Here is a 25,948-nt window from a genome sequence, read left to right as displayed (position 1 = left end):
TAGCCATTCCACATTCTTTACGCTTCCATGGAAATTAAACCCTGGTTCAAATGTTTTCCTACATACATGCTTATGGAGGTTTGTCTATCCCTGTAACAGAATCTGGCTGGCTGTCCATAGCTAACATCATTTTTCCAAATCATGCAGAAATTTTAGTTCAATTCTAACAATATTAAAAGGCTGCTTTAAGTCACTTGGTATTTTGCATTTTTTAATGTTCGGTGTAAATAATTTAGTATTTTTTTCCTTCCCCAACAAAATAAGGCCTGTGTAGACACATATGCACAAATCAGAGCAAATCGGACCAGGTTCACCAGATGACTGACAGGTCATCAATCTCGCTTTAGCCACCTGGAACTAAATATAGGAGGAAGCTGCCAATCCAACTATTTCTACTCCCTTCTTTCTTGAGAACCAACCTTCCATAGAGAAGGGACAGACTCTTAAGCCCAGAAGTTTGTTTCTGAGTCTTGTCTCAGCAGTCTGTGCTTAATCTCTCTGTGTCTCAGTGTATGTATCCAGGATGTGGTACCTATCTCAGAGGGGTCTTGCAAGGATAAAGTGAGTGAATATGTTTAAAACAATTTGAACAGCGCCTGGTATGCATTTGTATTTGTATTGGCTGTACATCTCCCTAACAATAATAATAATAGTGATAATAAGAAAACTCACCGTGTCAAAATTATCCAGGATGGCTTAAAATTTAAATCTAATCATATCACTTAAAAAACAAATCTTAAGTAACGTATCTGCTCTGTTTTTAATGGTGAAAGATTTTGTGGCTGATGGTATCTTTCTAACATGTGTGAGTGGCTTCAAGCACCCTTATTTGTTCAATAGCAGTTTCTCGACATTTCTTCCACCTCTGCAGCTCGGCAGGAATTTTCTGTGGGCATCTAATGCACAGGTCACTTCAGGAGTCCCAAGTCACCTACCCTCTCTGCTCAGGCTGGGCAAATGGATCTCAGGGCCCAACTCTGGGACGATTTCTCTTCTAGAATGATCGATCCTTCTGTCCTCCTTTAGCAGAGCCAGTCTTGCCTCTTACCCTGTATTGAAAATCACTCCTTCTGAATACGATGCATCACAAATGCCCACAGTGACTTGTGAGGTCGCTCAGAGGAGTGAGAGGCCAGCTGATACCCATTAGATGGGAAGTAATGGTGACATTAGTGTAATAAGAGGACAGTGGGCTTCTAGTAACTCAGGGTGCTTAAACGGCATTATTGCAATTTTGGCAGTATCGACCCTAATGGACTGAAAATTAAAATGCTGCCGATCTGGATATTGTACTGCATTTCTTCCTTCAGTGTGGATGTGTGTGCTTAAAATGGCCTGCCTATCTGAGATAAAAACAGAGTAAGATTCATCCAGCGGAGCTGAAATGGAAACTAAGTGTTAACACTACCTGGTGACGAGGCTAGAAAAGGGACACTTAGCGGGCCTGGGGGTGGACAGGGCTGAGAGTCACATCTTCCTCTGGGGTGAGGATGCCCCGGATGGAGCCTCCAGGGGAGACCTGGGAGCTGTCTGGGCGGTCAGGGTGGTGGGGCAGCATCCACGTGGTTGGATCTGTGCTTTATTGGCAGTCCTCAACCCCGGGGCCAGGAGGAAGAAAGGTGTCCAGGCCAGGCTGACACCTTGGAGGAGATGGGATGGGGGTAGGGGTGGGGGTGGGGACTCTGCAAGGTTATAAACAAAGAAATGGCGTAACTAGACTTGCACTTTAGAGAAAAGCAGCAGAAATGGACGTGCAAGCAACCAAGCAGGTGAGTGGGAGTCAGAGACTCTGAAAGCTATTGCTAATCTCATTTGCTGAACTGAACTGAATCTCATCTGAGTTAAGCTCAGCCAAGGCCACACCTACCTTGAACAGCAGAATCTGCTGGTGCCCCTCCCCCAGCCTATCTGACAACTATCCCAGAGCTTCTAAAGAGCCTGAGACAATTCGACCTTGAAGAAGAGGGGTATGAGGAGAGGGAGGGGAAGAACAGTGGGGAAGAGGAGACCACTGAGGTTGTTTTCCAGAAGACAGGAGGTCCCAGAGTGTCAGATTCATGGGGGTTGCTGAGACAGTGAAGGAGAAGGCAGACGGCCCAGGGAAGTTAGGTCAGCATCACACGCTCGGAGCCTGACCCTGCTCAGCTCATCATGATGGACTGTAAATTGGATTCTGAACTTCCCTTTGATTAGAACAAAGAAGCAATTAGCTTCATTACAAGAGTTCAAAAGTTTAAAACAAACCAGTTGCTTAGTCAAATCACAAACTTTTCCTGGTTCTAAGAGCTGTGAGGAGAATTTCCAACAGGCCTCCTGAAAGCGGGGTCCCCACCACACCCCTATAGCTTCCTGGGTGGCTCAGTGGTAAAGAATCTGCCTGCCAATGCAGGAGACGCAAGAGATGCAGGTTTGATCCCTGGGTTGGGAAGATCTCCTGGAGTAGGAAATGGCAATCTACTCCAGTATTCATGCCTGGAAAATCCCAGGGACAGAGGAGCCTGGTGGGCTACAGTCCATGGAGTCACAAGAGTCAGACACGACTGAGTGACTGAGTACACAGCACACCCCCATGTGTCCATACAGGAGCAGATTTTGGGGGGCCACCTTGGTACTCTTGTTTGTTATAAAACATTACATATACACAAGTTTTATACATGTTCCTATAGACATCACGGTGATGGTGATTGCAGCCATGAAATTAAAAGACGTTTACTCCTTGGAAGAAAATTTGTGACCAACCTGGATAGCATATTCAAAAGTAGAGACATTACTTTGCCAACAAAGGTCCATCTAGTCAAGGCTATGGTTTTTCCAGTAGTCATGTATGGATGTGAGAGAAAGCTGTGGACTGTGAAGAAAGCTGAATGCCAAAGAGTTGATGTTTTTGAACTGTGGTATTGGAGAAGACTCATGAGAGTCCCTTGGACTGCAAGAAGGTCCAACCAGTCCATTCTAAAGGAGATCAGTCCTCGATGTTCTTTGGAAGGAATGATGCTAAAGCTGAAAGTCCAGTACTTTGGCCACCTCATGTGAAGAGTTTACTCATTGGAAAAGACTCTGATGTTGGGAGGGATTGGGGGCAGGAAGAGAAGGGGACAACAGAGGATGAGATGGCTGGATGGCATCACTGACTCAATGGACATGAGTTTGAGTGAACTCCGGGAGTTGGTGATGGACAGGGAGGCGTGGTGTGCTGCAATTCATGGGGTTGCAAAGAGTCGGACACGACTGAGCGACTGAACTGACTGACTGACTGACAGACATGAAATATGAAAGGCAAGAAGATACTAATAAAGAATCTCTCTATACATTAAATGACATTACCAATAATTCTGAGACCTTCTTACCCTTCTCTGACAGCATACTATTAAACTTGCTAAAATTTTGTACTTATTGCTTTCCTGATTTGATTTATACTCTTCTTTCACACTCATCCATAAACAACATATTATTTCCTTTTGAGAGTTTCTGAATCTAAATGGAATTGGTGTATTTGTGTTCTTCTGCTCCTTGCTTTATCTGTTCAACATCATGTTTTTGATAATTATCCATGCTGCTGAGTGTTTTGTAGTGTACTTATTTGCACTGCTGTGCAAATGGTATTTTGGTGTATTAATATACCACATTTTATTTTCCATTTACCTGTCAATGAACTGCATGTTATTTTTCATGCATCAATATAGGCAACAAATAATATCAAGGGTAATTTAGTAAAGAAAGGGCAGGTTTAAATGATATTGCTCTAGTGTATAGCTTTCTGATACGCTCCAACCATAGTATGATTTATAATCTCTAGAGGATTAAAATGACTCCATATCCTTCTGGAATTCCCAGTGTTTTTAATATCAGCCAACAGAATTACAATGATTTGATCTGGCAATAATCAGTAAGCCCAAATTCTCTTTTGCAAATAAGAACTCTTTGTTTTTATGTGAATCAAAATGTCAGACAAAATTGATGTTTTCATATGAAAATTAAGGGACCGACTAGACCATATGCTTAAAAAGATGTATTTGAGTATTTGAACGGAGAAAGAAGGAAAAATAATTGTAGATTAGGTCACTTCTGGGTCTGCTTCTGACAAAAAAAAAAAAGATGAGTGGCTGAGAATCAAAACCTAGAGGTTATCAACTCACACCTGTCAGAACAGTTATCAGCAAAAAGACAACGAATAAGACATGTTGGCAAGGATGTGGAGAAAAGGGAACCCTCATAAACAGTTAGTGGAGATGGAAATTGATGCAGCCACCTTGGAAGTAGCATGGAGGTTTCTCAAAAAATTAAAAATAGAACTACCACATAACCCATCAATTTTACTGCTTGGTATTTACACAAGGAAAATGAAAACATTACTTGAAAAGGTATCTGCATCCTCATGTTTATTGTAACATTATTTACAATAGCCAAGGCATGGAAACTTAACCTTAGTGTCCATCAACAGATGACTGATGAAGAAAACTTTATGTATACATATATATATATTCCCTGTTGTTTCAGATAGTAAAGAATCTCTCTGCAATGCAGGAGACCTGGGCTCAATCCCTGGGTTGGAAAGATCCACTGGAGAAGGGAATGACGACCCACTCCAGTATTCTTGCCTGGAGAATCCCATGGACAGAGGAACCTGTCAGGCTACAGTCCATGGGGCTGCAAAGAGTTGGACATGGATGTTTGGGCCATGGTGTTTGGGCCGTGAATTCCACCAGGGAGACTCTGAAGGCACTGGTTCTGTCTGTGACGCTCAGGGGACCTGGAGTGGAGGGGTGATACCACACAATCGTTCACTGAGAGGGCCCACTAGCTGCTGGTTATGGTGAGAAGTACTGCTGATTTTTGAAAAATAAACTTCAGTGTACTGTTGTGCTGGAAACACGTTCTAGCCAGGATCACAGTGTAGGTTCTGTGCCTTTAACTGTAGATCTTGGGGAGGACGCTTAGTTATCCATGGCTGAGTCTCCTCTGCTCTGAGTCATACAGGCACAGTCTGGAACCTGGCTCCCTGCAGAGAGGAACTGGCCGAGTGGTCACTGTCCTGGCGGGTCAGGCCCAAGTCCAGGGGACTGACCCCGTGGCAATCTGATCTGGTTCAAAAACAAATGAAGACCTGAGGTCCATTGTGCTCTTATCAGGCTCTTATCAGACACCTAAAAGGAACCCTCAGTGAAATGGTGACCCTGGCTGGATGACCCTTGGGACAGTCCATGGTGCTCTGGCCATCAAGGAGCTAGAACACATGGCCAGTCACCCAGAGAGTCCATGAAGGAGGGTGTGGGAGGGTGGGCTTCCTGGGTGTTGCTCTGTGCTGGTTACAGGGCAATGCAATCTCCCTGTGGGACCGGCTGGAATATATAACAGCATTCTTTGTACATTATTATTCACTTCAAGATGCTCAATGATTCCCGGCCAAGTGCCAGGCATTTTGCTAGTTGTTGGGAACAGGTGGTAAGACAGAAGTGACATCCCCCTCCAGAAAGCTTGTAATCTGAAAATTATCATTACCTATATTTATATCAAATCTCTATATCTATCTATCTTTGTGTGTGTGCACAGTAATCATGACATAAGCGTGTATGTGCTAAGTTGCTTTAGTCCTGTCTGACTCTTTGGGAACCTGTGGACTGTAGCCCTCCAAGCTCCTCTGTCCATGGGATTTTACAGGCAAGAATATTGGAGTGGATAGCCATTTCCTTCTCCAGGGGATCTTCCTGACCCAGAGTTCAAATGTGCGTTTTCAGCAACTCCTGCACTGAAGGCAGATTCCTTACCTCTGAGCCACCAGGGAAGCCCCAGTCATGACATGCTGCTGCTGCTGTTAAGTCGCTGCAGTCGTGTCCGACTCTGTGCTACCCCATAGACGGCAGCCCACCCAGGCTCCTCCATCCCTGGGATTCTCCAGGCAAGAATATTGGAGTGGGTTGCTATTTCTTTCTCCAATGCATGCAGGCATGCTAAGTCGCTTCAGTCATGTCTGACTTTGTGCGACCCCATGGACAGCAGCTCACCAGGCTCCTTTGTCCACGGAATTCTCTAGGCAAGAATACTGGAGTGGATTGCCATTTCCTTCTCTGAATCATGACATTGTATTATTTAAGTTAAATTGTCATAATGTGTGGGTTTCCCTGGTTGCTCAGACGGTAAAGAATCTGCCTGCAATGTAAGAGACCTGGCTTCAATCCCTGGGTTGGGAAGATCCCCTGGAGGAGGGCATAGCAACCACTCTAGTATTCTTGTCTGGAGAATTCCATGGACAGAGGAGCCTGGTGGGCAACAGTTCATGGGGTTTCAAAGCCTTTGACATCACTGAGCAACTAAGCACAGTAATACTGTGTTATTTAAAAATCCACAAAGATTAAGATTAAAATTATTCACTTTTGGCACATGCACACATAACATTTTTAGAGAATAAGTACACACACACACACACACACACACTTTTGTCTCAAAAGGGAAGTATATGAACTTAGAACTGTTATGACTTACTCCAGAAACTCCTTAGGTTCTCACACTACCTATCACCAGGGGAGTTTTGAGTGTGCATAGAGATAAACTTGACTAAATTGGGGGAAAAGACCCAGGTATCTGCTTTTTCACAAGTTCCCTACATGATTTTGTTAAAGGTACTACAGAACTTGCATTTAAAATTTTGTTTGCAAATATCATCTCCTCAGAATGACAGTGGATACAGAATTGTCTGAATATTTTCATCCGAAATGGTCACTGGCTTGAAGCCATATGACATGACCTCCAGCGATGTTGGAATATATATATTTTTCATTTAAAAAATATCTGTTCTTTTATTGCTTCTTTGATAGTGTTTTTTTTAAAAGTGGAATTATTCAGTACATTAGGCAGATTTATAAAGCTTAGAATAGTGTAGTAACTGTTTTACTCAGAAATTTTGACACACTTTTTTTGTGCAATCAATCCCTTGAGAGTTACTTCATTCTAGTTGCTTTTTCTTCTTTCTCTTTCATTTCTTGGGACATATCTGGGTAAACAAAACACTCACTAGAATAACCCCAGTCTGCTACTGTGCTAGCTGTAGATGTCAATTTGCTGGGGCTGGGGGTTATGTTAGATATGCCAAATAACCAATTACTGTGATTTCTGCTTTACAAAATGTTACATTATCAGGCGCTATGATTCATTGGAAATTAGTAGGAACTTCTAATTCCTGAAATAGAACTATATTTGAGAAAATATCTCAAACTTTGTATATGATCATTAAGCCTATTTTTCTCTCTGCTAACCTGCCTTTGAAAACATCAATGGACACTCAAAATTGAAAACTTACCGTTTTGCCTGGGGTCAACGGCGGTGATTCAGTCTAGAAATAACTAGAGAAGATTCAGCTGTATAGGAGACTCTGAAATTGGATCATTGCCTCTGCAGCTGGGTTTGCTCTTGAGGTTAGGATGTTTGGAAGGAGATCAATAATCATCTGACGTCTCAAATAATTACACAATATTTAATGGGTGCTGTAACATGAGAGAATGGTCTTTCTTGAAATAAAGATACTGATAATATTATCTTTAAATCAAGAGAAGAAATAACCCTACAGCCCAGACTCTATCTGTCCTCTTTGCCTCTCTGTCTCTCTCTGCGTGTGTATAAAAATGTAAAATTATAAATAGTTTTACATTATACATATAGTTTATATATATATAGTTTTACAATCACACACACACATTTCTCTTCTTTCTTCCATACTAAATGAAATAATAACTATAAAAATATAAGGCAGCCTGAATCTAGAAAAGTTGTCATGGACATTCTAAATAATTTCACTTCAAATTGACATGTTCAAACTATTCCCTGATGAGTAAAAATGAACTAAATCATATCAGGACCTTCTCTGAAATACACTGGTTGTTTACTTTATTGAAATTTGTTATCTGGCATTCCCTGTAGTGGTTAACCTCTCTCTCTTACTTGTTTGGGTGGGGAGTGAATTTCTTCTTTCTTTCCTTTCTTTTTCCTTTCTAAAATTGCTCACTCATTCATGTATATAGCACATGACAAATGCTTTGAGACTATGGAACCCAAGTGTCAACTGGAAGTATATGTATCAGTTCAGTTCAGTTCAGTCGCTCAGTTGTGTATCGCAGCATGCCAGGCCTCCCTGTCCATCACCAACTCCCGGAGTTTACTCAAACTCATGTTCATTAAGTCGGTGATGTCATCCAGCCATCTCATCCTCTGTTGTCCCTTTCTCCTCCTGCCCCCAATCCCTCCCAACATCAGAGTCTTTCCCAACGAGTCAACTCTTCACATGAGGTGGCAAAAGTACTGGACTTTCAGCTTTAGCATCATTCTTTCCAAAGAACATCCAGGACTGATCCCCTTTAGAATGGACTGGTTGGACCTTCTTGCAGTCCAAGGGACTCTCAAGAGTCTTCTCCAACACCACAGTACAAAAGCATCAATTCTTCGGTGCTCAGCTTTCTTCACAGTCCAACTCTCACATCCATACATGACTACTGGAAAAACCACAGCCTTGACTAGATGGACCTTTGTTGGCAAAGTAATGTCTCTGTTTTTTAATATGCTATCTAAGTTGGTCATAACTTTCCTTCCAAGGAGTAAGCGTCTTTTAATTTCATAGCTGCAATCACCATCTGCAGTGATTTTGGAGCCCCCCCAAAATAAAGTCTGACACTGTTTTCACTCTTTCCCCATCTATTTCCCATGAAGTGATGGGACCAGATGCCATGATCTTCATTTTCTGAGTGTTGAGCTTCAAGCCAACTTTTTCACTCTCCTCTTTCACTTTCATCAAGAGGCTCTTTAGTTCCTCTTCATTTTCTGCCATAAGGGTGGTGTCATCTGCATATCTGAGGTTATTGATATTTCTCCCGGCAGTCTTGATTCCAGCTTGTGCTTCTTCCAGCCCAGTGTTTCTCATGATGTACTCTGCATGTAAGTTAAATAAGCAGGGTGACAATATACAGCCTTGACGTACTCCTTTTCCTATTTGGAACCAGTCATTCCATATCCAGTTCTAGCTGTTGCTTCCTGACCTGCATATAGGTTTCTCAAGAGGCAGGTCAGGTGGTCTGGTATTCCCATCTCTTTCAGAATTTTCCACAGTTTATTGTGATCCACACATATATATAAATATCTGTAAATCTTCATTCAATATCCTGCTTTTATTACTCGGTGGACTTCCCAGGTGGCTCAGTGGGTAAAGAATCTGCTTGCAATGTGGAAGACCCAGGTTAGATCCCTGGGTCAGGAAGATCCCCTGGAGGAGGGCATGGCAAACCACTCCAGTATTTTTGCCTGGAGAATCCCATGGACAGAGGAGCCTGGTGGGCTACAGTCCATGGGGCTGCAAAGAGCTGGACATGACTGAAGTGACTGAGCATACACTTGCATTTATTCAATACAAAAAAATTGAACAAGACTTGCAATGGCTTGTAGTTACATGCTTTTATTAAATTTTTATTAAAACTATTAGCACTTATGAAATAAAAGACTCTGGTGGGAGTGGTCAGGGAGGAGGGGATTGAAATTTGTGATAAAACAAGGAGGGTGGATAGTTTTACTGCTGGGCAATAAAGGCAGAAAAGTGCTCTTGCTAATGATGATGATTCCTACCAGCACCTTATCTTAACCGGCCGGTTTTACTGGTCAGTGTGGCCTCTAGGAGTTTTATGTTTTCCGTGATTTTCAGTGAGTTTGCTCCATTTGGTGGGGGAAAGCTACTGAATGCTCAATACATGTAATTAAAATTTTCTAACTGTGTAAGAATTTCATATCTATGTAAAATTACTAATCTGAAAAAACTCGTTTGTTCAATTGTTAATTAGGTGTGTGTGTGTGTGTGTATTCACAGAACAGAAGAAACTGGCTAAGTCTGTGTTTAAATTTCTGGGGCTGTGGAAGGAGCCGCCTACTTCTGTTCATGATGCTCTTTTATTTTTCATTGGTATGTTCTTTTCAAAACATTAACACACTTGGAAGAGGGGACAGTCACAGCCACTGTAGTTTGAGTGAGTTTATCCTCTTTTACAGAAGATGAAATACTCTGTGTACACAGTTGGCTTTGGAGGAGCAAGTTCAGGATGAACCATTAATAGGATGTAAGGGGGCTGCAGGAAATGAAGTTGGGGTACCACCTAATGAGCACCCAGAGGAGAGGAATGCATCTTAAGAGGCCTTTGCAGCTTGTATAAAATAAAACTTGGTCATTAAATTATGGGAAATACCTCGTTATATTAGTCTTAAATAATAGACACATTTTGAACAAGATGTTAAAAAAAAGCGACTTTATATTTGTCATTTTCACCCCTTAAAACTTCAATTTTTCCAAGTTTAAGATAAGGTTTAGGCTTTTGGCACCACTTTTCTAGTCTTCAGAGTAATCTAAATTTTGTCTTTATTGAAAAACACTTTTATCTGGTCATCTTTAACTCTTGGAATCTCTGTGGAAGGAGAGAATACACAGGAAGCAACTGACATCAATACACATTATTATTACATATTTATCAATATACATTTAATTATTGTTTAATTATTGTTTTGCGGCCCTTCTATTGTTTTTTATGCAGTCAATATGAACGGTCCTGGCCTCTCTTGATGCCAATCTTTAGTTGCAAAGGTTTCTTTTCTGGTAATTACTCAAGGTTCAAACCATCCATTCTACTCCGTGGATGTAAGGATGGCAGCTGAAAGCTGAGGATAAATAACCATTAGTGCAGGAAGCTGTGAGGCACACGGCAGGGAGAACAGACGTGGTCACAGACATCAGGAGCTCGGGACACTCACCCTCGAGATACAGAGGCAGAACCTCAGAGATGGCTCAGGATGTCCTCTGATAGTGGGCAGTGCTATCTTATTACAATTCTGGACTTCCTCGTGAGCATTTGACAAAGCTTCTATATTTTCTTAAGACACAAACAGGCAATGCTGGAAAAAAGAAGAAAAAAGGGAAGTTAAACAATGCTTGGCTAAGTGTGAAAGAAACATAACTTTTCCACGTGATACCACACCGATCCTAATGCAACACCCCTGCTGTTCTCTCATTTTCTAAATAAAGCCACCCTGAGGAAGCAGTGGTGTCATCAGCTTAATTAAAAATACTTCCTTCATCTTGGCTGTCCAGTGACTTGTACACATTCTTCTTGGCTGACTTTTACCAGAATGAGTGATCCAGCTTCTTCGAAGAGGCTGCTGCCAGCATTACAACAGCGAATGGATGTAGGACCCCTCTCACTCTTGCTCTTCAGGGACCGCTAGTGTAATGAGGTAAACAGTGATCTCATTTTTGGTCATTGCAGTTTTACTGACATTGTAATAAAAGACATGAGGTAGTCATCAATTTACTTCTTTTGTTTGTTTTAGCTTTTGTGTTTTTTGTCTCAGGGAGCCACCTCTGAGGAAACGTGAAACTTTTTTTTTTTTTTTTCTGTTTAATTTTTGTCACCATGAAAGCAATTCCTGCTCTTTAAAGAACTGGAAAAGAATAGAAGACAAGAAGTTACTGATCATCCTCACCATTCACATACAACCACTGCTCGCATATTCCTTGACATTGAAGCACGTTTAGGAAGTCTCTATATATGAAGTTTGTAGGTACCCAGTAACTGGAAATGAGAAAGTACCTCAATCTGTACTGGAAACTCGACATTCTTAAATGGTTACCTAAGCCTAAAATATTTCAATTGAGTTAAACTTTGACCAACCAGGTGACTAGTTTATAGGTCTTGAAACCTTGTGGACGGCTGTGTGTCAGCAAAGACCACACACCCAGAATTCCTGGACCGTGTCTGGTGTTTTCTCTCCCTAAGTATTTCAGACGCATTCTCATCTGAAAGCTTTGCGTCTTACTCAACAACCTCTATCTAAACTATGTTAAAGATACATAGAAAAGAGATGACATCAGGGAGGTGGTTTATTCTTTTAGCCTTGTGTACAGCTAAAGTTGCGGAGCGGTAATGAGTCATGCTGTCTTGTGACCAGCCAGGCACTGTTCCAATCAGAGGGACTGTTAAGATCTCTGACAACAGAACCTGTCATTGTTTGAAGAGCAGATTTCCACAGTGACCTGTACGCTTGGTGATCCAGGCTTCTGTGAGTAACAAAATGCATTCCCATCCCTGATGAATGACAGAGTGCTAGTGATGAGGTAGCACTTAGTAAAGCTGACTCATTTCCTCATTTACAGATGAAAGGGATTGTCCAAGAAGCAACAATCCCCCAGGTAAGTCATGATTCCTTCAGGTAATATGTGGCGAGTTTTTTCAAAGCAAAACTGACCTGTAACACTGTCTTGTCAGCGATGAGGACAATGAAAAAGCAAATTTCTTTATGAAATAATGTCAAAAGTCAGGTCCATTTTTATCCTTGCTACTGCTAAGTCGCTTCAGTCGTGTCCGACTCTGTGCGACCCCATAGATGGCAGCCCGCCAGGCTCCCCCTTTCCTGGGATTCTCCAGGCAAGAACACTGGAGTGGATTGCAATTTCCTTCTTCAATGCATGAAAGTGAAAAGTGAAAGTGAAGTCGCCCAGTTGTGTCCAGCTCTTCGAGATCCCATGGACTGCAGCCCACCAGGCTCCTCCATCCATGGGATTTTCCAGGCAAGAGTACTGGAGTGGGGTGCTGTTGCCTTCTCCGATTTTTATCCTTAACCATTGCTGATTTCAGATGCTACTCATAAGAAAGAATTCCTGTGGCGGAATCAGGAGTAAAGACAATGGAAATTTTCCCATTAACTGAAATGTGGTATCAGCATCAACTTTCCTTTTTATTTTCCACCAGGCAGGTTTTGCTGGTGACATTACAGCTGTTACTCTGGACATCTGGGGGACATCTGTATGGGAAGTGTGGGGTACCCCCTCCATACTGATGGACAGTCTAGATTCACGGGGCTGGGGGATTTCTAGCCAAGGTGGGTGGACTTGAACTGACTCAGAGGCCACTGCCATCTTGGGAAAACACTCCTCCTTGACTGGCTGTCTTTAGCTCTTTTATCTGTTTTACAATCAGGCTGCCTTTACAAACACATTCCTCCAAGCCTGTTTGAAATATATTTATTTTTTAACGTCCGAGAACCTTGTTGGGAGAAAAACATTAGATCAACACAATCCTCTGAATATCACCCAAAGTCGTAGCTCATTTCTTAGGCTAAATTTTACGAGGACTTTTTTTTTTTTTAAAGTATAAACTAATAAAGTATAAAGTATAATTGATTTGCAATGTTTCAGGTGCACTGCAAATTGATTCAGTTATACATCTGTCTATCTAGTCATCGGCTACTTTTCCCCATTCTTTTTCATTGCAGCTTGTTACAAGATACCGAATCCAGGTCTCTGCCCTATGCAGGAGGTCCTTGTTGTTTACCTGTTCGGTATGTACTAGTGTGTGTCTGTTAATGCCATGTGGACTTTGCAGCAGTGGAAACAGGCTCCTCTAACTAGGATTTCATTATTTTCACTCATTTATATTGTAATAACATGTCACTTGCTCTCTGTTGCCTCTCTCCCTACTTGGCGTTCCTTCTTCTGAATTCTCTTGTAACTCTAACAGCTGTGCCATTAATTCTTTTTGTCGTTGGGAAATCACGAATTATGAAACATTAAACTGAGTGCATTTAAAAATAACCTAGGCTTTCCTGCCGTTTGGGTAAGGCCACTGGCTTGTTTGGGGTTGCTAATGGGAATAAATGGCCACGTGTGATTACTTCTAGAGCCAGCTTGTTTGCCCGGAGGAAAGAATTCATTGAACAGCCACAGATGACATTCCAGAACATCAGCCAACCACTTCCCAACAGGGTACCATTGGGTCATCACAAGGCCTGCCACCACCCCTGGCAGCGGGACTCCACATACCTTCCCATGGCAGAGGTCAGGTTTCAGGAGGTCAACATGGGCATTCAGGGCAAGAGCTTGTCTTAGTGATCTTCGCTCTGGTTTCTTGATAAAAGGCCATTGGAATTTTTGAGTCTCTGGAAATCCATGGGACTCTACTTTCTTTTTTAAAGGTGTTTTCTATGCTTTGCAATGACTTCTTTGGGTGAACTTCGGTCTAAATATTAACAGGATGGTGTGTGTGTTTTGGGCGTGTGTGGGGGGAGTAATTTCAAATATACTTCAGGGCCCAGAAGAGAATTGTCACTTTGCATGTCTTCCTTCCTTGTTGACAAATCACGGTGCTCTTACTTCCTATCTGGAATCTGAGACTCTGCTGAGGCAGTGCGTTGATCCCCAGGACAGTTAGTGCACCAGGTAGACGCTAAGCTTCCTCATTTCCCCTCCCCTCATCTGTTTCACAAACTGGACAACTCTGTTTTGATCTGCCTTCCTATAAGAGCTCATCGGAGCACAAATAGATAAATTATTTAGAAGAGACCATCAAAGCCGAGCCCAGGAAGAGGTTGGTGCCTCCTCGTGTGGTCACTGAGCCGAGAAGCTGGGTTGGGGCTCAGGTGATATGCATGAGGTGCCGGTCCAGGTGGGTCCTCCTTGGGATTCTCTTGACTGAGAGCATCTTCCTGGAGCCCAGACACCGAGACGCCTGTGTTTGGGGCTAGGGAGTCCCTTGGACGGCAAGAAGATCAAACCAGTCCATCCTAAAGGAAATCAGCCCTGAATAGTCATTGGAAGGACTGATGCTGAAGGTGAAATTCCAATCCGTTGGCCACCTCATGTGAAGGGCTGACTCATTGGAAAAGACCCTGATGCTGAGAAAGATTGAAGGCAGGAGGAGAAGGGGACGACAGAGGATGAGATGGTTGGATGGCATCACCGATTGGATGGACATGAGTTTGAGCAAGCTCTGGGAGTTGGTGATAGACAGGGAAGCCTGGCATGCTGCCATTCATGGGGTTGCAAAGAGTCGGACATGACTGAGTGACTGAACAATGACCTCTATGCAGGTGGCGAAGTTTAAATGAGGTGACCAGAGAGATTTTCTCATGTGATAGGGTTAGAGTCCTCAGGGTAAGAGAGCAGAGAACTTCGTTTCCCACCTCCCATTCTGTCTGTCTGTCTCCCTCCCCGTCTCTCCTCTCTGTGAATGAGGACACAGTGAGGAGGCAGCTATCTGCAAGCCAGAAGAGACGGCTCACCGGCACTCGGCCGGGCCTCCAGCCTCCAAAACCCTGAGAGACAAAGTCCTATTGTTTATGCCACCTGGACTGTAGGACTCAGCTAAGCCAGATGAGCTGACAGGGACAAAGCACATTTGCCCACCTGGACACGGAGGGTCTCTCCCTCCAAGGGGCCAGCCCTGCTCTCCCCACCTGCCCTCTGCTGGGCAGTGCTCTGGGCCTTCTACAGCGTTCCTGCCTTCCACCTGGATTAGAAGCTCCAAGCTCAAGACTCCAGTAACAGGCCGTATCATGATTTGCACCCCTTGGGTACTAGCCAAGTACATTTCTCACACTATAAAGTGTAATATTTGCTGATTGATTAACTAGTCTGAGAGATGATGAGCTAAATTGGACCTGATATGTTGCAATAGTTTGTTTTTACTTTGGTTTCAGAATTGGCAAAGAAACATGGGGATAATTATGCACAAAATTTCTGTCTATTTGGTGATATTAATGTGCAGTTTATTTTTCTCCTGGAATGATCTAGACAGAGAGGGTTACCTCAGCCCTGCTCTTTAGCCTGCATGTGGACATAGAACGGGGCCCAGGACATCAGAGTCTACTAAAAGCTGGTTTAATTGTCTTCGAACGAAGGCCATTTTATCAATCATATTACAATCCATTAAATTATCTGATAGTAGATCAGAGTGCCTTAATGCTATTCCCTTTATAATTATGCAATCTCTGTTTTGTGGAAAATGGGGAAAATTCCTTGAATTTTTGAAATGACTCCTTTCTATTTTGTGTTCCCTTTTTCGCTCTGGGTGAAATATACTAAACTCTTTACTCCGGACCACTCGATTTAAGTGGTGCAGGATTTTCAATTAATGATGATACCTTGGACTTGATCAGAAAGTCAAGCCACAAGAACTGAAACTCCAAGGGATTATTACTTTTTAATTCTTTGTACAGCAAGACTGTGTGTCAAAAAATAATCCCAAAGGATTTTTCATTCACTCTTCTAACCTAAAACGACCCTCTGCTTAATTTAACATGCTAGATGTACGTCACGGAATCATGAGTTACCTTTTCTGTTTACGTGTAAAAATCAGTTTTAATTCAGACGATATTTGGGGGACATTTGCTTAATCAACACGCATGTTCAGGAATGTATTATCTGTGATGTTATCAGTATCTATACTTTGCAAATATATTTTAAAAAACTGCTCTGCCGCCTTTGCTTTAAATTATGACATCTGAATGAAAAGGCCACATTACAAGTTGGTGGCTGTGTGGCTTGCCTGAGCCCCACCTGACCGATGCTGTCAGCTGCATCTCCGCAAAGCACAGGCAGGAGAAACAAAGACTTAATCAACTCAGTGGTTTTGGCCACAGTCTCCTCCTCCACAACACAGGGCAAAACAAACCATAGAGACAGTTGACGTTATAAAAGTTTTGCTCAGACTGTTGGATTGATTATTTAGATAATTGCTTTAAAAACTTCTGCCATGTCAGCTTCAGGCATCCTAGAACCATGAGAATAACCCTAGAGGGCAGGGAGGAGGGGTCAGAAATGAGAGGAGGAAGCTGATCCTTGAAGATATTAACTGTGAAGCTTCATTAGCTGTGAACTCTCCTCCTCGGTACTTATTTTTATGCGAGTTAAATATAGCCTCAATCGTAAATGCCTCTATTAATTGCACTCTCTGTAACTTGCAACTGAATGATATTCTAAATGCATCAAAACACAGAGTCATTTCAGAAGTAAACACTCAAGGAATCTATGTAGGTTTTTGGAGGAAGCGTCACAGAAAATGTATCTTTTGGTCAAGGTCTTGAGTAGAGAGAAATATTTAATAATAAAAAATTATCAATTGACATTTGTTGAGAGCTCTTTATGTTCTGGGGGTGACAGTTTCAAAATTCATCCATATAATAACCTTATGAGCAAATTCTATCCTATCCTCAGTTACTTGGACCCAAGGATCTTGTGGACCCAGGATGAGAAAGAAATTGAGAAATTCTCTGATCTGTGGAATATTGCCTCTCTGATTGGCAGTAGATGGAGAGTTGATGCCAGAGTTGCCTTATTCCAGAGCAAATGCTTTTCTTCTTTGCACAGAGGCTGGCAGGCAAATTAACTGAATTTACACCCCAAGAAAACTCATTCTGAGGTTGATGGAACAGTTAATTGTTATGGCGGTCACAAGCCTACCATGACCTATGTTCTAAAAGGTCCTAAGTAAATACATTAATAGAAAACTCTTTTCATGATTAAAAGACATAACTGATTGATCTAAAGCAAAAGAATAAAACCACTTAACACGAATCTAGGGCTCCTATGTGCCGGACACTCTGCTTATGCAGCTGGTACTCAGTTGACTTCTCCCAACAGCCAAGCAAGGGAATGTTCTTTTACTTTCCCCACTTCACTGATGATGCAACCAGATACAGGGAAGTTTTATCAACCTCCAATCACAGGACTGAAATAAATGGTGGGTCAGGGATGGAAGCCAGGATGTCCAGTGGTATTCTGTCCCCTGAGCTCAAGTTCAGTTCATTTCAGTCACTCAGTTGTGTCTGACTCTTTGCAACCCATGGACTGCAGTGCACCAGGCTTCCCTGTCAATCACCAACTCCAGAGCTTACTCAAACTCATGTCCGTTGAGTTGATGATGCTGTCTAATTATCTTATCCTCTGTTGTCCCCTTCTCCTCCTGCCTTAGATCTTTCCCAGCATCAGGGGCTTTTCCAAAGAGTCAGTTCTTTGCATCAGGTGGCCAAACTATTAGAGTTTCAGCTTCAACATCAGTCCTTCCAATGAATATTGAGGACTAATTTTCTTTAGGATGGACTGATTTGATCTCCTTGCAGTCCAAGGGACTTTTTAAGAGTCTTCTCCAACACCACAGTTCAAAAGCATCAATTCTTTGGCGCTCAGCTTTCTTTATAGTCCAACTCTCACATCCATACATGACCACTGGAAAAACCATAGCTTTGACTGGATGGACCTTTGTTGGCAAAGCAATGTCTCTGCTTTTTAATACGCTATCTAGGTTGGTCATACTGCTTGGGGAAATGCCACTAAAAGGAAAAAAAAAAAATAGAAGTGATATTTCTCAGTCTCTCTTTAAGCACAGTTTGTTGTGATCCACACAGTCAAAGGCTTTGGCATAGTTAATAAAGCAGAAGTAGACATTTTTATGGAACTCTCTCCCTTATTCGATGATCCAACAGGTGTTGACAATTTGATCTCTGGTTCATCTGCCTTTACTAAATCCAGCTTGCACATCTGGAAGTTCATGGTTCATGTACAAGTGAAGCCTGGCTTGGAGAATTTTGAGCATTACTTTGCTAGCCTGTGAGATGAGTGCAATTGTGTGGTAGTCTGAACATTCTTTGGCATTGCCTTTCTTTGGGATTGGAATGAAAACTTATCTTTTCCAGTCCTGTGGGCACTGCTGAGTTTTCCAAATTTGCTGGCATATTGAGTGCAGCGCTTTCACAGCATCATCTTTCAGGATTTGAAACAGCTCAACTGGAATTCCATCACCTCCACTAGTTTTGTTTGTGGTGATGCTTCCTAAGGCCTGCTTGACTTCACATTCCAGGATGTGTGGCTCTAGGTGAGTGATCACACCATAGTGATTGTCTGGGTTATGAAGATCTTTTTTGTATAGTTCTTCTATGTATACTTGCCACTCCTTCTTAATATCTTCTGCTTCTCTTAGGTCCATGCCATTTTTGTCCTTTATTGCCCATCTTTGCATAAAATATTCCCTTGGTATCTCTGATTTTCTTGAAGAGATCTCTAGTCTTTCCCGTTCTATTGTTTTCCTCTATTTCTTTGCATTGATCACTGAGGAAGCCTTTCTTATCTCTCCTTGCTATTCTTTGGAACTCCAGATTCAAATGGGTATATCTTTCCTTTTCTCCTTTGCCTTTCACTTCTCTTCTTTTCACAGCTGTTTGTAAGGCATCCTCAGATAACCATTTTGCTTTTTGCATTTCTTTTTCTTGGGGATGGTCTTGATCTCTGCCTCCTGTCCAATGTCACAAACCTCTGTCCATAGTTCTTCAGGCAGACTCTCAGATCTAATCCTTTGAATCTATTTTGTCACTTCCACTCTATTATTATTCCCTAAAAGAATCCTTAGTAATGATTTTTTCTTTTGGGGGTTTCATTGAACACAGAGAAGAAAAAGGTGATTATATCACTAAAGGAACCACCTATTTGTCATCTTGCACACTGATGAGAGCAAAGTTCCACAGGTTAATTCATGAGAGTATTTGCCCAAGCTTTCCACTGTCATAAGCCATGGGGAAGGAAACAATTGGGTTTAAAATTCTATTTTGATATGAACAGTCTGATGAGCAGTTTTGAACTTTACCCTGAGCAAATAAAAGCCACAGAGTACTTATTTTTTTACTTTTATTTGAGCAATCAAAACAATCATCCAAAAAAACCCAGCAATTCAGTGGATAATACAAATGCCAGCTACAATTAATTGAATTAATGGAGTGATAGATTTGCCAAAGGCTAAATTTCTAAGTCTTATGACATCTTTTGCCTGAATCTTCAGACTTGTTAAGAATATTCCAGAAAATTTGCATCCTGGGCCAGGGATGGCTCACTTGCTCAAAACAGTTTGGAACTCTCTTGTGGGTGTTTTAGAGCCCTCCCAACCTTCAGGACTTGGGAATTAATGACCTTTGTTTGAAGCCCAGTCTTTGCATGGTTCTTAGTGGTAGCTGGTGATTCACTGAGGGAATGTTGACTTCTAGCAAAAACAAACAAACAGAAGTTGAAATGTGACTCTGAAGTCATTTTGTGTCTGAAATTCAATCCCAAAACCTTTCCAAAAGAGAAATTTCTTAATTCTTTTTTCTTTCTATATTTGAATTTGAAACTGTGTGACTCAATGAAAAAATGAAGGTAAAAATGAAGGAAGTGCCTTCGGGATTCTGTATAGTTGGATTTTATACACACGCATGTGCTCAGAGGACTTCATGTCCGAGCCAGAGGAAACACGCTTGTGAATGCAGATAGTCATGCTCACTTTACTTTATTTTCCTTTACCATCCCTCTGGTACTCACCCACACCCACAGCTCCCACTTCTGTGGGCTGACAGAGCTGTGATCCTCAGCTGTCAGCATCTGTCTGAGCAGGAGCACTGCATCTGTCTGAGCGGGAGCACTGTGTCTGTCTGAGCGGGAGCACTGTGTATCCCAGAGGTAGCACGACCGCAGCCTTCCCTGTGCACAAGTGTTCACCTCGGCTCTCCCTGCCTGCCTGGCTGTGTCTGTCCTAGGCCTACTTTGTCTCCAGGCTTCCAGGTGAGGATTTCTGGTTTCTTCTTGCCCTTGACCCACATCTCACTGACCCCTGAGGACACCTGGAGCCTGCCTTCTTGCAGACAGGAGAGGGCCTGCTCTCAGGCTGTGAGCAGAGCCCTGGGTGATGACTCGGCACTTTTGCCACTTGTTTGGAAGGTCAGTGCATGGCCATTAGGTAACCCTCACTCTAGGACTGAGCATCCCCTCCAGCCTATTTTTTGCAACGTTTGCAGATGCTGCATCCATCCTCATTGATGTCGTTGGACAGTGGTCATTTCAGCCTCAACTGACTCTGATTTTTTTCACTTTTTGGGAAATACACTATTAATACAATTTGTCAGTATTCTCTGAGGAGCACTTACAATGCTGCAATTTTAGTATGTTTTACCAATTTAGTTGTCATAATGGGCTGCAAGTGCCTTGATTTTAAAACCTTATTTCCCAGGCCTTTTGAGAGCTGGCTATAACCTGAGATTATTTCCCTAATGGACTGTTTCTATAATGTACTTCTTAAAAGCCAAATGGTACTTCTCACTTCATTTTGCATATCCAGTGACATTTTTAGCTTGGTATTAATAATCCAACATTATAATAAAAATAATAATAGCAAGGATTTGAATATCCATTACAAATCTCCTTAAACCCAGGTGAACTCATTAACTCTTAGATAAAATAAATTGGATTAAAAAAAAAAAGACTTGATTTTATTCTGCCTCTCATGATGACTTTGAATAGGAAAAAGAAGTAGAAGTGAATTCTCCTGACTTCAGATCTGGCGTTGGTTTTGCTAGAATGACCAATTAAGATGAGCTGTGAGATTTAAAAATGAAAACAGAGAAAGGAACATCTGTCTTCTCTTTGAGTCAAACAGATGAATGTGAAATCGAAGGTCATGATTTCTGCTTTTGTCATCCCGAGTGAGGGGATGAGGGGAAACAAGAAAGATGCTTGATTAAGTCCCCCAAACTTACAAACCAAACATGTAGACAAGCTAGAATTTTCAACGTTGCTGAAAACAAGTTTTCTCTCTTGCCTTTCAGCCTAAAATGTCAGCGTTTTGATCATGCTGAGGGCTCTGCGAGTGTGAGCTCAGTCATTTGCAGGCTTCCCTTAGATGTGATGGGCTGGGCTGTGCTTAGCGGCTCAGTCTTGTCTGACTTTTGGTGACTCCATGGACTGTAGCCCATCAGGCTCCTCCGTTTATGGGTTGAACTGTGTCAAATTCCTGTGTTAAATCCTAACCCCACTATCTAAGAATGTGACCTGATTTGGAGATAGGGTCTCATGGGGTTGGCGGGGGGAGGTTAAGTTAATGAGGTCGTGGGGAGGGTCCTAATCCAACAAGACCAGTGTCTTTCTAAAAAGAGGAAATTAGGACAAGGACGTACACAGTGGGAGAAGGCCATGGGACAGCACAGGAGGATGCGTCTACAGGCCGAGGGATGGCAGAGGTTGCCACGACAGCACCCACACCAGGAGGGAGACCTGGAATAAACTCTCCTGTGCAACCTTCAGAAGGAATCACCTCCTGACACCCGGATCCAGGGCTGCTCCAGAGCCATGAGACACTAGATGTCAGTTGCTGATACCGCGCGACATGTGCTTCTTTATTATGGTAGCCCCAGCAGACAAATACGCTGGACACCCAGAGAGTCAAAACCGTGTCCGACGTAATCCACACCCATCAGGCGCTTACAGTGAACTTAGTGAGTGATCCCCCTGAAACACTGAGCAACCACAGGCGCATCCTCGGGGGAAGGCCCTAGAGTAATTCAAACTCTAAATGCTATCAGAAATCAGAGGACTGAGAGAAACAGAGACTGAAACCTCCAAAAAGTCCCACTGCTTAGAGTGAAAGAAAGAGGAAGGGTGCCAATGAATCTAGAGGAAGAACCCAGAGCCGGTAGGCGGGGGGATGGACGCTGGGAACAAAAGTCAAGGGACTTCCCTGGTGATCCAATGGTTATGACTTCACCTTTCAATGCAGGAGGTATGGGATCCATGCCTGGCTAGGAAGCTAAGATTCCACATGCCTTGTGGCCAAAAAAACCAAAACAGAAGCAAATTCAATAAAAACTTTAAAAATGGTCTGCATCCAAAAAAAAAAAAAAAAATCGTAAGAAAAGAAAGACCAAAAGCCAAGACCCCATCTCTTTTCTGACTAATAATGTCCTGTGTTCTCACTGGCTATCCCAGGAGACACAGCCTGGTGGAAATGACCTCCTGGTAAGTGAGAGTCTCAAGCGGTGTCAGGGAGAAGAAGGTCATCACCAGGCTCAAAATTTTCAGGAGGGTGTGTGTTTCTTTATGTACCATTTCAAGCAGCAACAGAAAAGCAAAACTGCAAAATGTAATTTTGCTACTTCCATAGAAATCTATAATTGCTGTTAAAAGTCAACACATAGGACATGCCTATGGCAAGGTCCTTATTGCCTAGGAATGACTTTATCATTTAAAATCATTAAAGAAAAATTGGATTTTATACTTAAAGATGGAAACATTTCTTGCCATTTGTAGAGCTTATGAAGCTCAACTTCATTATCAATGTTCAATCACTAGTGAAAGTGAAAAGAAACTTTATTTAATCATTGAGTTGAGTTGTCTTTAAATATAGCTTTGGCCTGTTTTGTGAGTTTTTTTCTCTTATTTTCTATTAGTAGGCATAACTGTGTGCTCATATTTGCTATGACATATCATAACTGTACCTTCTTTTCAACAGCTCATGAAAACTCTACTTTTATGGTGCAGAATAAAACCCCATCATCATTTTACTTTCTTCTGAGGAAATTCCTGAAATATAAGTTTAAATATTAGAGACAGTGAGACAGAGGACATTGTTTAAAACCACAATGGAAATTTGACTCATTCTGAAACTTCAAAATTGCAATGCGCTACTAAAAATAATTATTCATCCCTACTGCCTGGCAAGATTTCTTCTTGGATATTCTATACTTGTGAAATGCACTGCAAGTAACTCACCCTTCTTTCAACCCTTGGTTTGCTGTAAGCTATTGAGCCCTGTGTTGACATTAACCACCTCCCAATGCTTTCTTACACATCTCTCCCTGCACCAGTCAGAGCAGAGGAGGTTTATCTAGGCCATGTGTGCTTATTAAGGATATCATTCATTGAATTAAAAATTAAAAGTGAGCAATTCTATGATGTGATTGCAGTAATTAAAGTACAAAAGGAAAGGTTGGTGTCACATTTAAAAATGAGCCTTGGAGTAATTGGATAGAGAACTGATAAAAGAACAATCTGCTTACTTTGCTTGTAGAGCTCTTCAAATTAATAAAAGCCAATGTACAGCTGTCTGTCTGAGACAGCTTGTACTGTCTAGAAGGCCAACAATAAATTATTATTGTTTTTCTCCAATACGTAGGTTCCCATTTTGGTAATACACACTCAGCCTCTCAAAACTTGCCTGCAGCTCAGTAGAAATACAGGTTCGATACAAATGAAGGACAGACACCATTTCTCATGGTGCATACTGTGCTACTGCTCGCCATTTGTCTCAGGAAAAAGTGACATTTTTTTCAGCTTCATTGAAATATAACTGACAGATAAAAATTGTGTGTATTTAAGGCACATGGCATGATGGTATGGTTTATGTACAAGTTGTGAAATGATTATATTTATTTTATCCTTAAAAAATAAGTAACCCATATGCATAAAGGAATATTAGAAAATATAGTATTGTATTACTGTGATATTATTGTAATAATATTATAATATTTCCAATCGTAATATTGGAAAATACAATATTAGAAAATACAGAACAGCAGGCCAGAAAAGCTAATCAAGTATACGTACGGCCCTCTTTCCTGGGAAGAGACTGTCAATGTGCTGTGTACTTATACACTATTATATGTGACTTCTTTTACTTATCATATATCCAAGGCCTTTTCTGTGTTTTTGAAGAACCTTGAAAAATATTGAACGAATATGCAATGCTCTATTAAGTGGTTATACCAGCACTTAACTAACAATTGCATTTTTATATTGCCTTTTCCAGTTCTTTAAACTGTAAAGAACAAAGTAGGGGTAACACTGCTATGCCATCCTTCCCCCCTCTCCCCACAAATCCAAACGCTGAAGTCCTAACTAATACTGTGTCTGTATTTGGAGTAAGGAAGTAATTTAGATCAAAAATGACAGAATTCCAAATTTAAAAAATCATTATTCTAGAGTTATAAAAAAAAATGCCAGGATATATAGGAGTGCTTGAACATGAACTTAAATTCTCATAAGACTTAGGGAACAACAGTTTAGGAATAAACACAGCTCTCAGATCCAAAGGGATGGCTATGTCCATCTCTGTCTCACCTTTCATGGTGGTGGCAAACCCATGAGATAATGAAATCTCAGGACACCCCGTGAGTCTTGGGTTTTGCCCGGTAAAAACAGACTGTGTACGTTTCACCTGCTTTTAATGGCTGAGTTTCAGCTTCCTTCTGTTCTTGAAGTTGCTTCCCTTGTTTCGTGGTCTTTGAGTTACCATCATTACCTTTTCAGTGAGCTCAGGTCAGCCTCTCACCTTTGTAACTGGGCAGACTCATGGAATCACTCCAGGAAGTTGGCATCATCCTGCCTTTTGCTGTTTTAGGGCATTATATTGTTTTACTTTATATTTGATTGCTTCTATAATGGCATACACACTCATTCCACAGTGTGTGGGTATTTCCTGGTCACCTGGCCGTCTAGTTGATATCCGGGGAACTGCAGAGGTGAGTAAGACATAATCATTTCCTTCTAGTGGGACACAATATAGGCGGGGAATGAGCTGCAAGTCAACCAAGAATAATGTGCATTCCCATGCATGGTTTCAGACATTCATATGTTTAGAAAAAAGTCGTGTCCGACTCTGTGCGACCCCAGAGACGGCAGCCCACCAGGCTCCCCCATCCCTGGGATTCTCCAGGCAAGAACACGAGTGGGTTGCCATTTCCTTCTCCAATGCATGAAAGTGAAAAGTGAAAGTGAAGTCGCTCAGTCGTGCCTGACTCTTAGCGACCCCATGGACTGCAGCCCACCAGGCTTCTCCGTCCATGGGATTTTCCAGGCAAGAGTACTGGAGTGGGGTGCCATTGCCTTCTCTGATTTTAGAATCTCCAAGTATAAGAAATTAAACATGCTTTCTGTGATTTCCTATCTTTTTAACATTTTTATGAAAAGTAACTTGGTCTATAAAATGCTATCAAAGTGACATTGAATCAAAAACACTTTTTAGTGAATTTTCTTATGAAGTATAAATAGGTTACAGAAAACAAAATTAAAAACATAAAGTTAGATTTTGTCAGTTAATATGAGAGAAACTAACGGATCGAGGAGGTCAAATGAAGCTTTTGAAAACTTAGCTTTAAAGTCCTACCAGAAGACAAAAATAGAACTATGTTTTTTTTTTCAAAGAAATATAATTCCTCCTCCCTCCACCTCCTCATTCTCTATTCTTTTTAGAATTCTTCTGTTAAGTTTACATAGTTCTCTTTTCAGTGTCATTATTTACAACACTGTCACTGTTTCCATAGTTATGCAGAACGACTGTTTCCATAGCAACACTCTTGGTTTCCTAAA

At 41.7% G+C, this 25,948-nt stretch overlaps 1 long non-coding RNA gene across 1 annotated transcript; it reads left to right on the top strand.

Moving 5' to 3' along the window:
- LOC106502759 lies at nucleotides 11,985-14,546 on the top strand. Its single transcript, XR_001296404.2, has 4 exons — nucleotides 11,985-12,075; nucleotides 12,170-12,205; nucleotides 13,288-13,353; nucleotides 13,693-14,546. It is a non-coding gene; the product is annotated as an uncharacterized LOC106502759 (long non-coding RNA).

The sequence above is a fragment of the Capra hircus genome, chromosome 13 (genome assembly GCF_001704415.2).
Source record: "Capra hircus breed San Clemente chromosome 13, ASM170441v1, whole genome shotgun sequence".
NCBI classification, from domain to species: Eukaryota; Metazoa; Chordata; class Mammalia; order Artiodactyla; family Bovidae; genus Capra; species Capra hircus.
This window is presented reverse-complemented; position numbering and strand designations above follow the sequence as displayed.